This window comes from Vidua chalybeata, chromosome 4 (genome assembly GCF_026979565.1).
Source record: "Vidua chalybeata isolate OUT-0048 chromosome 4, bVidCha1 merged haplotype, whole genome shotgun sequence".
Taxonomy (NCBI): domain Eukaryota; kingdom Metazoa; phylum Chordata; class Aves; order Passeriformes; family Viduidae; genus Vidua; species Vidua chalybeata.
The window spans coordinates 43027177-43037469 of NC_071533.1; the positions used below are offsets into that span (position 1 = coordinate 43027177).

Consider the following 10293-nt stretch of genomic DNA (forward strand, 5'->3'; position numbering starts at 1 on the left):
AGGGATAGTTAAATATTTCAAGGGTCTATACATATGTTCTATGAGTGTTAATAATAGTATAATCCATTTCAACATTAACAAAGATTGTATGTATTTAGAGGAAGAGAATCTGTGGCAGAACTGAAAAATGTTTAATTATAACCAAAGGATGCCAAGGAATTGGTGTGGTTCTTACCATGTGTATCAGCTTCTACTTGAAATCACCGTTACTTTCCTGAGTCTAAACTTTCAAACTATCATGGGTAAGAGCAAAGCTAACTCTTCACAACATTTTGAGCAAATTGAGAAAACATTTTATAACTTTATTTTTATAACTTTCATTCTCCAGAGGATACTTAGAAAATATAAAGGCTGGTGTCTTAAGTTTAGAAATGCCACAATAACATTGCCTAAATTCATGTGACCTACCCACATCAGTTGCCTCTTCACGCAAATGCATTTTTATCTAGCTTTAATTCTGTGATCCTGCATTAGATTTTCAAGAGGATTCCTGTGTTATTTGGTGAAATCATGATACTGCATTTTTATGTCTTCTGCATTTATTGTATCTTTAACCATTACACAGAGGCATGTTGTCCAGCCTTGCTTTAAATACAAAGCTATGAACTCCACCCACTTCCACCTTCCTCCCTCACACCCAGCTTAACAGAGTATTTTGCAGATTTATTTTCATGCTACCTTACTATTAAGAACCAAGAAATGACTGGGTATTTTTATTCTCACAGAGAAACAAAAAAATTCATCAGGAGAAGTCATAAATTTGTAAGACAATCTTCACATACATAGTAGTGTGAAAAATTTGACTATGTACATAGGTTCACAATGTCAGCTCTGAACAGTTTCAGCAGTAGTATTGAAGGTCCTGGAAAACTGGCCACAGGTCTTTAATATTAGTTAAAATAAGAAATTATGAAAATAAAGTAAATATCTGAATGAGAATACTAGCATTTGTATGCTTTGCTGTTGCTCTCATCTACAGAAGTGAAAACACCCAAAATTCTTGTGTGTCCCCTAAATGTGTCTTGGGTACATTTATACAGAAAATGTATAGATATAATTTTTTTCCTGAATGTTTGTTGCTCCTCACAACATCATAAAATTTCAATAAATCCCACCTTGCCAAAACACCAACTAACCACAGGCACTGAGATATCCGTTACCCTCTCCACTAGCAGTGAGGAGAGGCACCTGGAATACAAATTCCCCTCTGGAGATGCCTTTCTATCAGTTGTGGAGTTCAAAGCTAACATAACTGACATAAGGTGAAGGTAATGTTGTCTCAGCTAAGTTTACTTCAAATGAAAGAGTTAATTTCCATCCTTATGGGGTGGTGGGGTGCATGCTGACCCTCTCACAGGATGCTTTGTTGAAGCATGACAACCACAGCAATCTCCCATCTCTCTCTTTCCTCTGCTGCCACTCTTGGCAAAGGCAATATTTATCCTTCTACTCAGAAATGAAAATGAAAGCTGGTGCGTGGCAATAGGTACAGTATGATGCAAAGCATTTCATGTCATAGCAAAACCAGCTTAAAGCCAGCATGCCAGTGATGATATCATTCACAGACAACAGTTAATTTGGAAAGTGGAAGGGAGAAGCCAATATCTCTAGTGTGATGTGATTTTGTACTGAAAAGCCCTCACATAAATGCACACGTGCACAGGAATGGAATTGAAAGCACTTAGTTTGGGGACTGAACACTAGAAAATGTACAGCTGGAAACCACTTTCCATTGGTTGGTAGATAATTAGCTTTATTCTTTGTTATTGAACATCTAATAACATTTCCTGATTTTTGCAGTCTTAAGCAGCAAGCTCAATACTAAGAGTGCTTCTTATCCTTCTGGAATATGCATCTTTTCCAAAACATTTATCATAGTTTGCTCTGGTTAAAAAGAAAAATCTTAAATTACTATTGAATACACCTTTGACTGAATCCAGGCTACAATGTAATAAGTAACTATGTATTCTGGATGAACTCTAAAGGGCTTCTTACAGTTATATATTCCTCCCTTCATCAAGACAATCCACTGTACTTCAGGCAGTATACATATATTGCAGTCTGTGTATATAGATGCTGTATATATTACTGCTTCCTTAAAATAACAAGCAGAGTCATGAGAAAATATAAAGAATAAAGATGAAAGACGTAACTGCTTAGTTTGGAAATTAAACATAAATTAAGGTGGAAGAAATTCTCATTATTTACTTAGGGCCTGATCCAAAGCTCTTTAAAGTCAGTGGAAAGAACATCAACCGCACGAGGATTTAAAATGTGACACTACAGTTGAATGCTTTGAGAAAATGTCTGGGAAAGCAGCACCAAAAAAAAAAAAGCCTACTTAGAAGTGGGGAGGGAAAGGGCTTCCTGGATTATCTTACACCATTTTTACCTGTGGGACAGTCTTGATCTCAGCTTACAAGGACATGCATTGCTTTATTCCATCTGTGCAAGAATGAAGCATGTTAAAACTTCATGGCACTGGATCAAGTGTAAGAAAGGGCTAGAGCAGGAAATAAAATACCTTGGGTAATAGTCACATGAGCACTGCAACTAGGGCAGCATACCTCAAAGCAGCTATGTCTGTGACCTCTAGTGAGGTAGAAGCACAGTATCCTGCAGCTCAGGGCAGTAATCCGTGCACCACAGGTTTGGGAGCACCACTGGCACACTGCGTGTGTCAGGAGGCCCACGCTGCTGAAACCGGTGGAGATCAGAGAAATTAGCAACCAAAGAAAAGGCACTGCTTCTCAGGATTTCCAGCATCCCCTCCATTACTAGCTACCATTTCCGCTGACACTAAACAGTGTATCCAAGTACAGGATGAGACTTTTGAGTTTGGATGAAAGGAAATGAAGGAAATTTGGTTTTCCAGCTCTTTTGCTTTTCTGTCTCATTGCTCATATGTTTGTCCTTTGAAAATTTTAATTAAAGGATGAGTTCTCTCCACTAACCAGTCCATCCATGATTCTGACTGGATATTAAGTTAGAATTAAATTTAGCACACCACATGACTGATGTTCAGATATTATTTTTTGAGCACAGACCCCATGGAGCACCCACACAGAACACTCCTATAGACATTTTAATGTGTTGGAAAGTATAGAGCATTCCATTTGTATTCCAGGACAGAGAAAATCTGCCTTGAATGTATGTAACACACTTGAAAGTAAGTCTCCAAGAATGCACAAAATTATAGGATGAGGACAGGTTTTCACATACTTTTTCCAATTCCACATCTACAAAAGTGTGAAAGTCAGTGCTGAATAGCCCTTGAAAAAATTCCCTCAAAGCTTTCTTCTCATTCACTATTATATTATTTGCTCCATGACCCTTGCAGTCCATAGCAATCAAACTAATATAACTTACAGTTCAGTGAGACCTTGTATAGTATGTAGCCTTGGTCCCGTAATTCCATCAACAGAAAGTATGACAAAATTAGTAGTAGAGAGACCATTGATTGAAAAAGACTGGTTCTGGGTAGTTGTCAGAGAATCACAGAATTAAATAATTAATAAAATTTACTTTATTTTATAAAATTCTGATACTACACTTTTCGTGCTCTGTTTTTGTTGTAAGTCATCCAAGGAAAGAATAAAGAAGGAATTTAGTGTTTGCTTGTAAAATCACTGGAAACAGAAACCTGAGCCAACTGAAGTTTAACAGTAAAGAAATTTACTCACCACCACATTGCTACTGTTTAATTGTTTATTACTTTGAAAATGTACTCCCAATAGTAACATTAAAATCTGGTTCTAGGCCAACCCAGGCACATAAGGTAGAGCTGGAAAAGATCCAGTTAGTTTACAGCATCACATTTTGCAATGTCAAAGCAGCAAAAATTTCCTTTAGATTCAAGGACATCATAATACCTTGTTTAAATTAAATGCTGAAAATATAAACAGTCTTAGATAATTTTTTTCTTTTTTCTTTTTGACTCATCATAGTGGAAACAGTTTCCAGTATATGGATAAAACTAAACAGACACAGCAATATTATTCTGGGAAAACAAACTCTCACCTTCAAGATCCTGTGCCCACCTTGCTGAGTCAGTTGAGAAGTTCAGCTGATTAAACTTCAGCAAACAAATTTAAAGAAAAACTTCCAGAAAAATGTTAGCAATGCAAAACAGGTGTGGGGAAACCAACATTCACATAAAGAGCAATTTTCACAGGAAATGTAGGCTGTTTGACTGCCAATTCTATTTATGGCATCTTCAGGTTTCTCCCTGTTCCATTCATACTAGAGTACCAAGATTAGTGTTTGGTTGCCCAAATCAACTCCATGCCTTTTTGGAATGTTGTAAAGCAGTCTCCTAGGAGACAGCTGTGACATTTCCCTCAGCACTTGATCTCATAATTCTAGTTACAAACAGAGACTAAGACAATATTCTTTGACTCTGGTAACAATTTCTTCCCCAAAATGCTGGTATTATGAGCTCCACCATTTTCACTACAGTGCATCAGAGCATGGTGGCTTGTACACTGTGTGAAGAAAGCAAGGCATTCTTTGAACATCCATTTTGCTCCCAAGTTAAGAAACGTGTTCAGGAGTTCTCAGTGTAATATCATGTTCTGCAGTGTAGTTCTTTCAACATATAGTCTGGCAGACATTCCTCATTGAGATATGGCTTCAGTTATTCTCAAAGAGCTTCTCTATTCAGCCTCTAAATCTTCCCGTCCGCCCTAGAAAAAAAATCCCAACACAATACCGAAATAAACCCACAATCACTCTGCAAGGATTATCACTCTCTTTCCTGAGCCATTGGCACACAGCTGAGAGGTTGGCCAGTGCACTCCTGGGAGGGGGCAGTGCTATCCCTCAGAGGTGAGCCTGCATTGAAAGCTGGGCCAGAGGAGCTCACCCGCAGTCCCAGAGCACTGCACACGGAGGAGGAACACGAGCAGTGCTGCCAACAGCCATACTCTGCCCCACAGCATGGTCACCACTTGCATCTCACCCAGCACCATGAGGACCTGAGGCAAGCAAGGACTCCTACCTGGTTTCTGTGTCTCTTAACGTGGCATTATATAGCCTTATCCTAAGCAGTGAGACTGTTTCTATTCTACGGCTTCAATTGGATACTGCACTCCTCTTCTCTGTTTGTTAGCCTGTGTCCTAGCATGCCGTCTGAGAGGAGAAAGAAACTGCTTCCTTTTGTGGAGGGCTAGCACTTTTTTACAATAATTGCTAAACTACAAGACAATGTTCTATTTATTTTTAGGCTTTCTTTTTGTGAAAGAACTTGAGCTTTTTCTTAACGGCATTACTAGACACATGGCAGTACATGAATGGAATGTAAATACATGCAATTATTTTACCCATTTTTTAAACCATAATATTCTGAATGACCTCAAAATGCTTTCCAAACTGATCTATAAAAAACATGGCTTAGCTGCTAAAACCACAGAAGAAACTCCTGTGCCACAGAATGGACTAGCACAGCTTTCTTTTCCTGGTAAAGTGTGTTTGTTCTGTACTATCAACAAAATACTGTATTTCACAATACCACACTCTTAAGACTACATTAGCAAAGACACAATCTCTGTCTTCCAGCCAAAAAGCCCTTCAAGGCATTTAGAAGGTAGTATTGTATTTTCCCTTGGTTAATACAGTATTTAGGGAGAGTATTATTCAAAATGTATCAAGCAGGAACAAATGTCTCTGTCTTCAAGTCCCAGGAGATTGTGATGGCATTAAGAGAAATTTAACATTTCAAACTGTTCCATTAAAATCAATGTATTTAGGATTATAAGTATGGAGAAACCATTCAGAACAGAACTCAGAAAAGGAATGATAAAAGGAGTCTTCACAGCATCTGCTGACTTTACAGAAAACCAAGCTGAAGATTCAGGAATAAAAAAGGGCAAAAGAATCACAGCTGGGTGCTAGGTGTTGTCACTTTAAAGCAAAAATTATTTCATTTTGATTTGACTGGATAAAGCAACTATCTTTGCAGAGATGTACCCTCATTTTTTATTCATACTTCAAACACACAGATTAAAGATCACAGTCATACTGCTCGTGCACAGAGTTTGGTAAAACTACCCTAGAAGGTTACACAGACTGATTAACAAACAAATCCCACAGCTGCCTTTGGCTGTCCCAAATGGCTTCTGTCCTGCTGCAAATGAAGACGTTTAAATCTGTGCTATAGGGGGCCAAGGAATCACCCAGTGCTGATGTGGAGTCCTAAAATTCTTGTTTTCTTTCCTACCTTGCATAAGCATAGAGGTCAGAGGCTGAATTGACCTGCAACATAGGGGTTTGGGACTTTCTTTTAGCACACCATCAGATAATTCGGAGTAAAAAAAAAAAAAAAAAGAAGAAAAGTACAATTTCAGCTGCTCTTATAATAATCTCATTTTCTGGTTGACAGGTACTGAAAAAATCCCCCAAAATCAGATTCTATACTACTGCTGTGTCATGAAGAATGGTCCATATCAGAATACAATCCTGTAAAGAGCAAAAATCAAAAATAGCAACTTTCTTTGGATTCAGTGTGGAAAGCCACCACACTTTATAGATCCCAAAAAAGCAAAATGTTGAAGCAGAGTGCCTACCTACAAGCATGTAATGTTACAGGTCTGGTGGCATGCTCAAAGGTCAGTGCATGCTTGTGCACTTCCTTGCATCAGCCTTTGAGATTGCTATGCATATGATAACTGGCACAAAAGAGATTTCAAAATTGTGATGAATTTTATTTTTATTTATATATGATCCCCATATTTTCCTGTTGATCTTATTTAGAAGATACAGCTCTGTTGCTTCTGTGTGCATAGCATAAATCTAAGATGCTGAATGGAGGCTGAAATGACACAACTGAGTGCTGAGACATGAAAAATGCATTCTAATAGTTAGTCCTGTAAGATTTTGTTCCATCCAGTTTCATCCACAAAGCAACCAATGTCATAAGTTTAGGAAGTAATTGAAGTTACACGTGAGCTCAGGGCAATTGTGGTCTAAGGGGAAACGGAATTTTCTGACACCACATCCCTTGTGTAGAAGTCACATTTATCATCTGCTTTCCCCTTGAGATGTACTGTGTCTTTGAAAACAGAGGAAAGTAAATTTATTATTGTTGCTGTAAATAACCTCAGCTATTCTCTTTGCTGTTCCTTAGCAATGAATCCTATTTTGATACTAAATTTAAGCCAACTCTTTAAGGGAAAAAGAGCAGACTACAGCAGAAAAAGTAGGAAGTGCCAAGTTGGAGGAAAACAATTTGAAATTATCTTTCTAGCTTAACTCAGAAAATCAGAAACATAGTTTAAATCTGAATTTTCTTAACAATATTAAGCAAAGATAAAGAATTCCAAACAAAACCACAGAATATTAGAGACAGACTTTCTAAGATGCTTCCAAAGAAGCATTTGCTAAGCTCATACACACACTTCTTGCCTAAAAGCTCTCATGTTTACACAGATCATGACAGTGCACACTCCACACATAACAGGAGTTAATTTTTCATTTTAATCAGCCAACACACAAGACAGAACTCCAAAATGACAAGTTCATGCGAGGTTTTCAGTTGTTTTTTTGTTTGTTTTTTGGGTGGGTATTTTTTTGTTGTTTTCTTTGTTGTTGTGTTTTGAGTGGGGTTTTTTTTGTTTGTTTTGGGGGTTTTTGGGTTTTTTGTAAGAAAAGAAGACATCATTTAACCAAGTATTTCTCACATGAAGAAAAGAAAACCATAAGAAAGAGTTGGCCGGGGAGGTAAATAAGGTTTTTTTCAGCTTCATTAAAGTCAGGTGCAGTTCATCCAAGATCTTAATGCCAAAGTGGTGTTCTAGTATAAGCATGATGAACGAGACAACAGACAAACATGATTTCAAGGATTTAAATAGAAATTAAATCCTGAATATGCTATTTTATGAAAGAGCTCATCATGTTATTTGAAAGTTTTGTTCATAAATTGATTTTAGTATCAGAATTTACTATGGGAATTAGAATTATGATTGAAGAGTTTTGAAGGAAATGTGTTGTAATTCTATGAGGAAACAAACATAATATTTGCTTCATTTTCTTGCCTGCATGGGGGGTCTCAGGTATTTTTCAGTAAATATGCAGTTTGGCCAGTTGATCAAATAATTCTTTTTTTTTACTGTAAATAGAAACTTATCTCTAGTTAAGATAATCTCTCCTTTTTTTTTTTTTTTGTCCTCATTTTAATTCTTTTTTTAGTCCCCAAAGATTAGGACTGGTTTCAGTCCAATCTTCTGAGAATCCTTTCATGTTACTCATATTTGTATGCAGTAATTACATAAAGATTTTCTTAACCCTTACCCACTGATACCTAAGAAGAATTAAGAGCAGCTTTTCCATGAAGGAGTCCAGTCAGCTGTTCCTGCAGACCACTTTCTAATGTTTTTTAACCTTATGTCATTCAGACTTCCCTCTCCAAACAGATTCATTTCAGTAAGTGGCTCCTTAGCATCACACAGGAGAAGAAACCTTACTTTTTTTCCTTTTAAAACCACCATATCCTTAGCTATCTATCTCTGGTGTTTGTACTGATATTACAGCCACTTCAGTAAATTGAAGCTCTTCCACAGATCTCGACTCCAAATCAGCGCCAGCCTCAATTCTTTGGCCGAGGCAAATGCCAGACATTGTTTATACAGTGGTAATCAACATGGTAAATTTAGAATATACCAGAATAAATTATGATAAATTTGCTGCCTCAGGATAAAGATAACATACGGGTAGAGTCAGTGGTTATCTCTTAAAAAAAGGGGAAATTGATGAACAGACATTTTTTTTTTCCTTCCAGGCTATCAGAATAAATGGGTTTTTTCCCCCTCTGGGATTTGTAGAAAAAGAAGATGGGACATGTGGATCTCATGAACTCTGATGCTAAATACAGCTACAACTTTTGAAAGTCTCTCTTCTCTATATTTCAAGTTGAACTCCATGTTCGTTCCTTAGAATTAAGAGTTGCTTTCTTCCTTTCTTTTTTTATCCCTGTCATTTCTCCAGAGGTCAGGAAATGAACTCTGTGTCATCAGAGAGCAAAGCAGTACAGAACCCAGGGGGCCTGATAGCAATGGTGCTTTTTTTTCCCCACCTCAGCAGCTTGACTTGCTGTTCCCAGAACTGGTTTCAGAATCATCAACTAGTGAAAATTCAGTGGTGGTGTTGGTTTTGGGGGTTTTTGGTGAGAGGTATTTTTTTACCTCAGAAAATGTAATTTTAAAAAAACCATAACAGATTACTTCACTGAGTGTGGGATTTCACTTCACTTTCCTTCTAAAACTTAGTGCTTAAGAGTTTTTTTTAGCAAAGTTTATTTACCTGGAGATGAATTTCCAGAAAATAAATATTCCAAATGCAAACTGTCTTCAGAATAGACTGACATTTCTCTCTTTCTGTTAAATACTTGTAGGGAGCCCAAAATGTGTAGAAGCAAAATGACATTCTAGCATCTAGCATCTAACTTTGGCAAATCATCTGGGTAATGAAGGCAATTAGGATCCAACTAAATCCTAACCTACTTGCAAAGCATGGCAATCCTCTTACAGATATTAGCTGGCTGTATCAGGACATTTGTGTATGTAAGATACTGCAGCTAGAATCCACACACAGCGAGCTACAGTCAGCCTTTTGTTAAACCAGCAGGCAGAGTGGCATTTCTTCAGTTTCATTTTCCACTTCTGCCTTTCAGCTCCACCTCTGCCTTTCAACTTCACCAAACTTTAAGTATGTGTTTAAGTCCAACAGGCTTAAATAGGATTGAAACACATGCTTTGCCTCACTGCCTACTCACTTAGATTATGCACTTTGCTGGACGGAGACTTCATGTCCTTTTACATCAATACTGAGAGAAGGTGTGATGGTGGAGGCTTGAAGTCTGTTAACAATTTTTTGTCCATTTCCTGGCTCATAGTGAGGACAATGAGCAGATCTCAAGATGGAGAGGCAGCAGATCTTCATCTTCCTCTTGATATATCTTTTGAGCAGGGGCTACCCCAGGCAGAACCCAAATGAACTGCAGAAAGACTGTGCTCCCCAGACCTACCTAGGAGATAAACTACACACTGCCATTTGGTAGCGCAGGCATCTTAGAAGTTGCTGTAGTATTAATTTGAACTTCCAAAATTGTAGAAGAGAATCAAAATTCCATCATCATGTCTATTTTTGTTAAGTAAAATAGTCTTTCCTATTTGCTAGAATATCCTAAGCCATTAAGAAAATATTTGCAGCACACAGCATGGTATGATTACTATAGAAGGAGTGTCTGGTGAGGACCTGCAGAGGACCCAGTTATGTTGCTGTGCAGAGAGGCACAACTCC

The 10293-nt window shown here is 37.6% G+C and overlaps 1 long non-coding RNA gene across 2 annotated transcripts; it reads right to left on the minus strand.

The window, feature by feature from the left end:
- Nucleotides 1-1737: 1737 nt before the first annotated feature.
- LOC128787236 (uncharacterized) lies at nucleotides 1738-4275 on the minus strand. 2 transcript variants are annotated; one of them, XR_008430633.1, is made up of 4 exons: nucleotides 4021-4275; nucleotides 2568-2694; nucleotides 2393-2445; nucleotides 1738-1884 (listed from the first exon to the last, which is right to left on the minus strand). It is a non-coding gene; the product is annotated as an uncharacterized LOC128787236 (long non-coding RNA). The 2 variants fall into 2 exon arrangements; XR_008430632.1 differs by having other exon boundaries at nucleotides 2568-2697.
- Between the last annotated feature and the right edge of the window lie 6018 nt (nucleotides 4276-10293).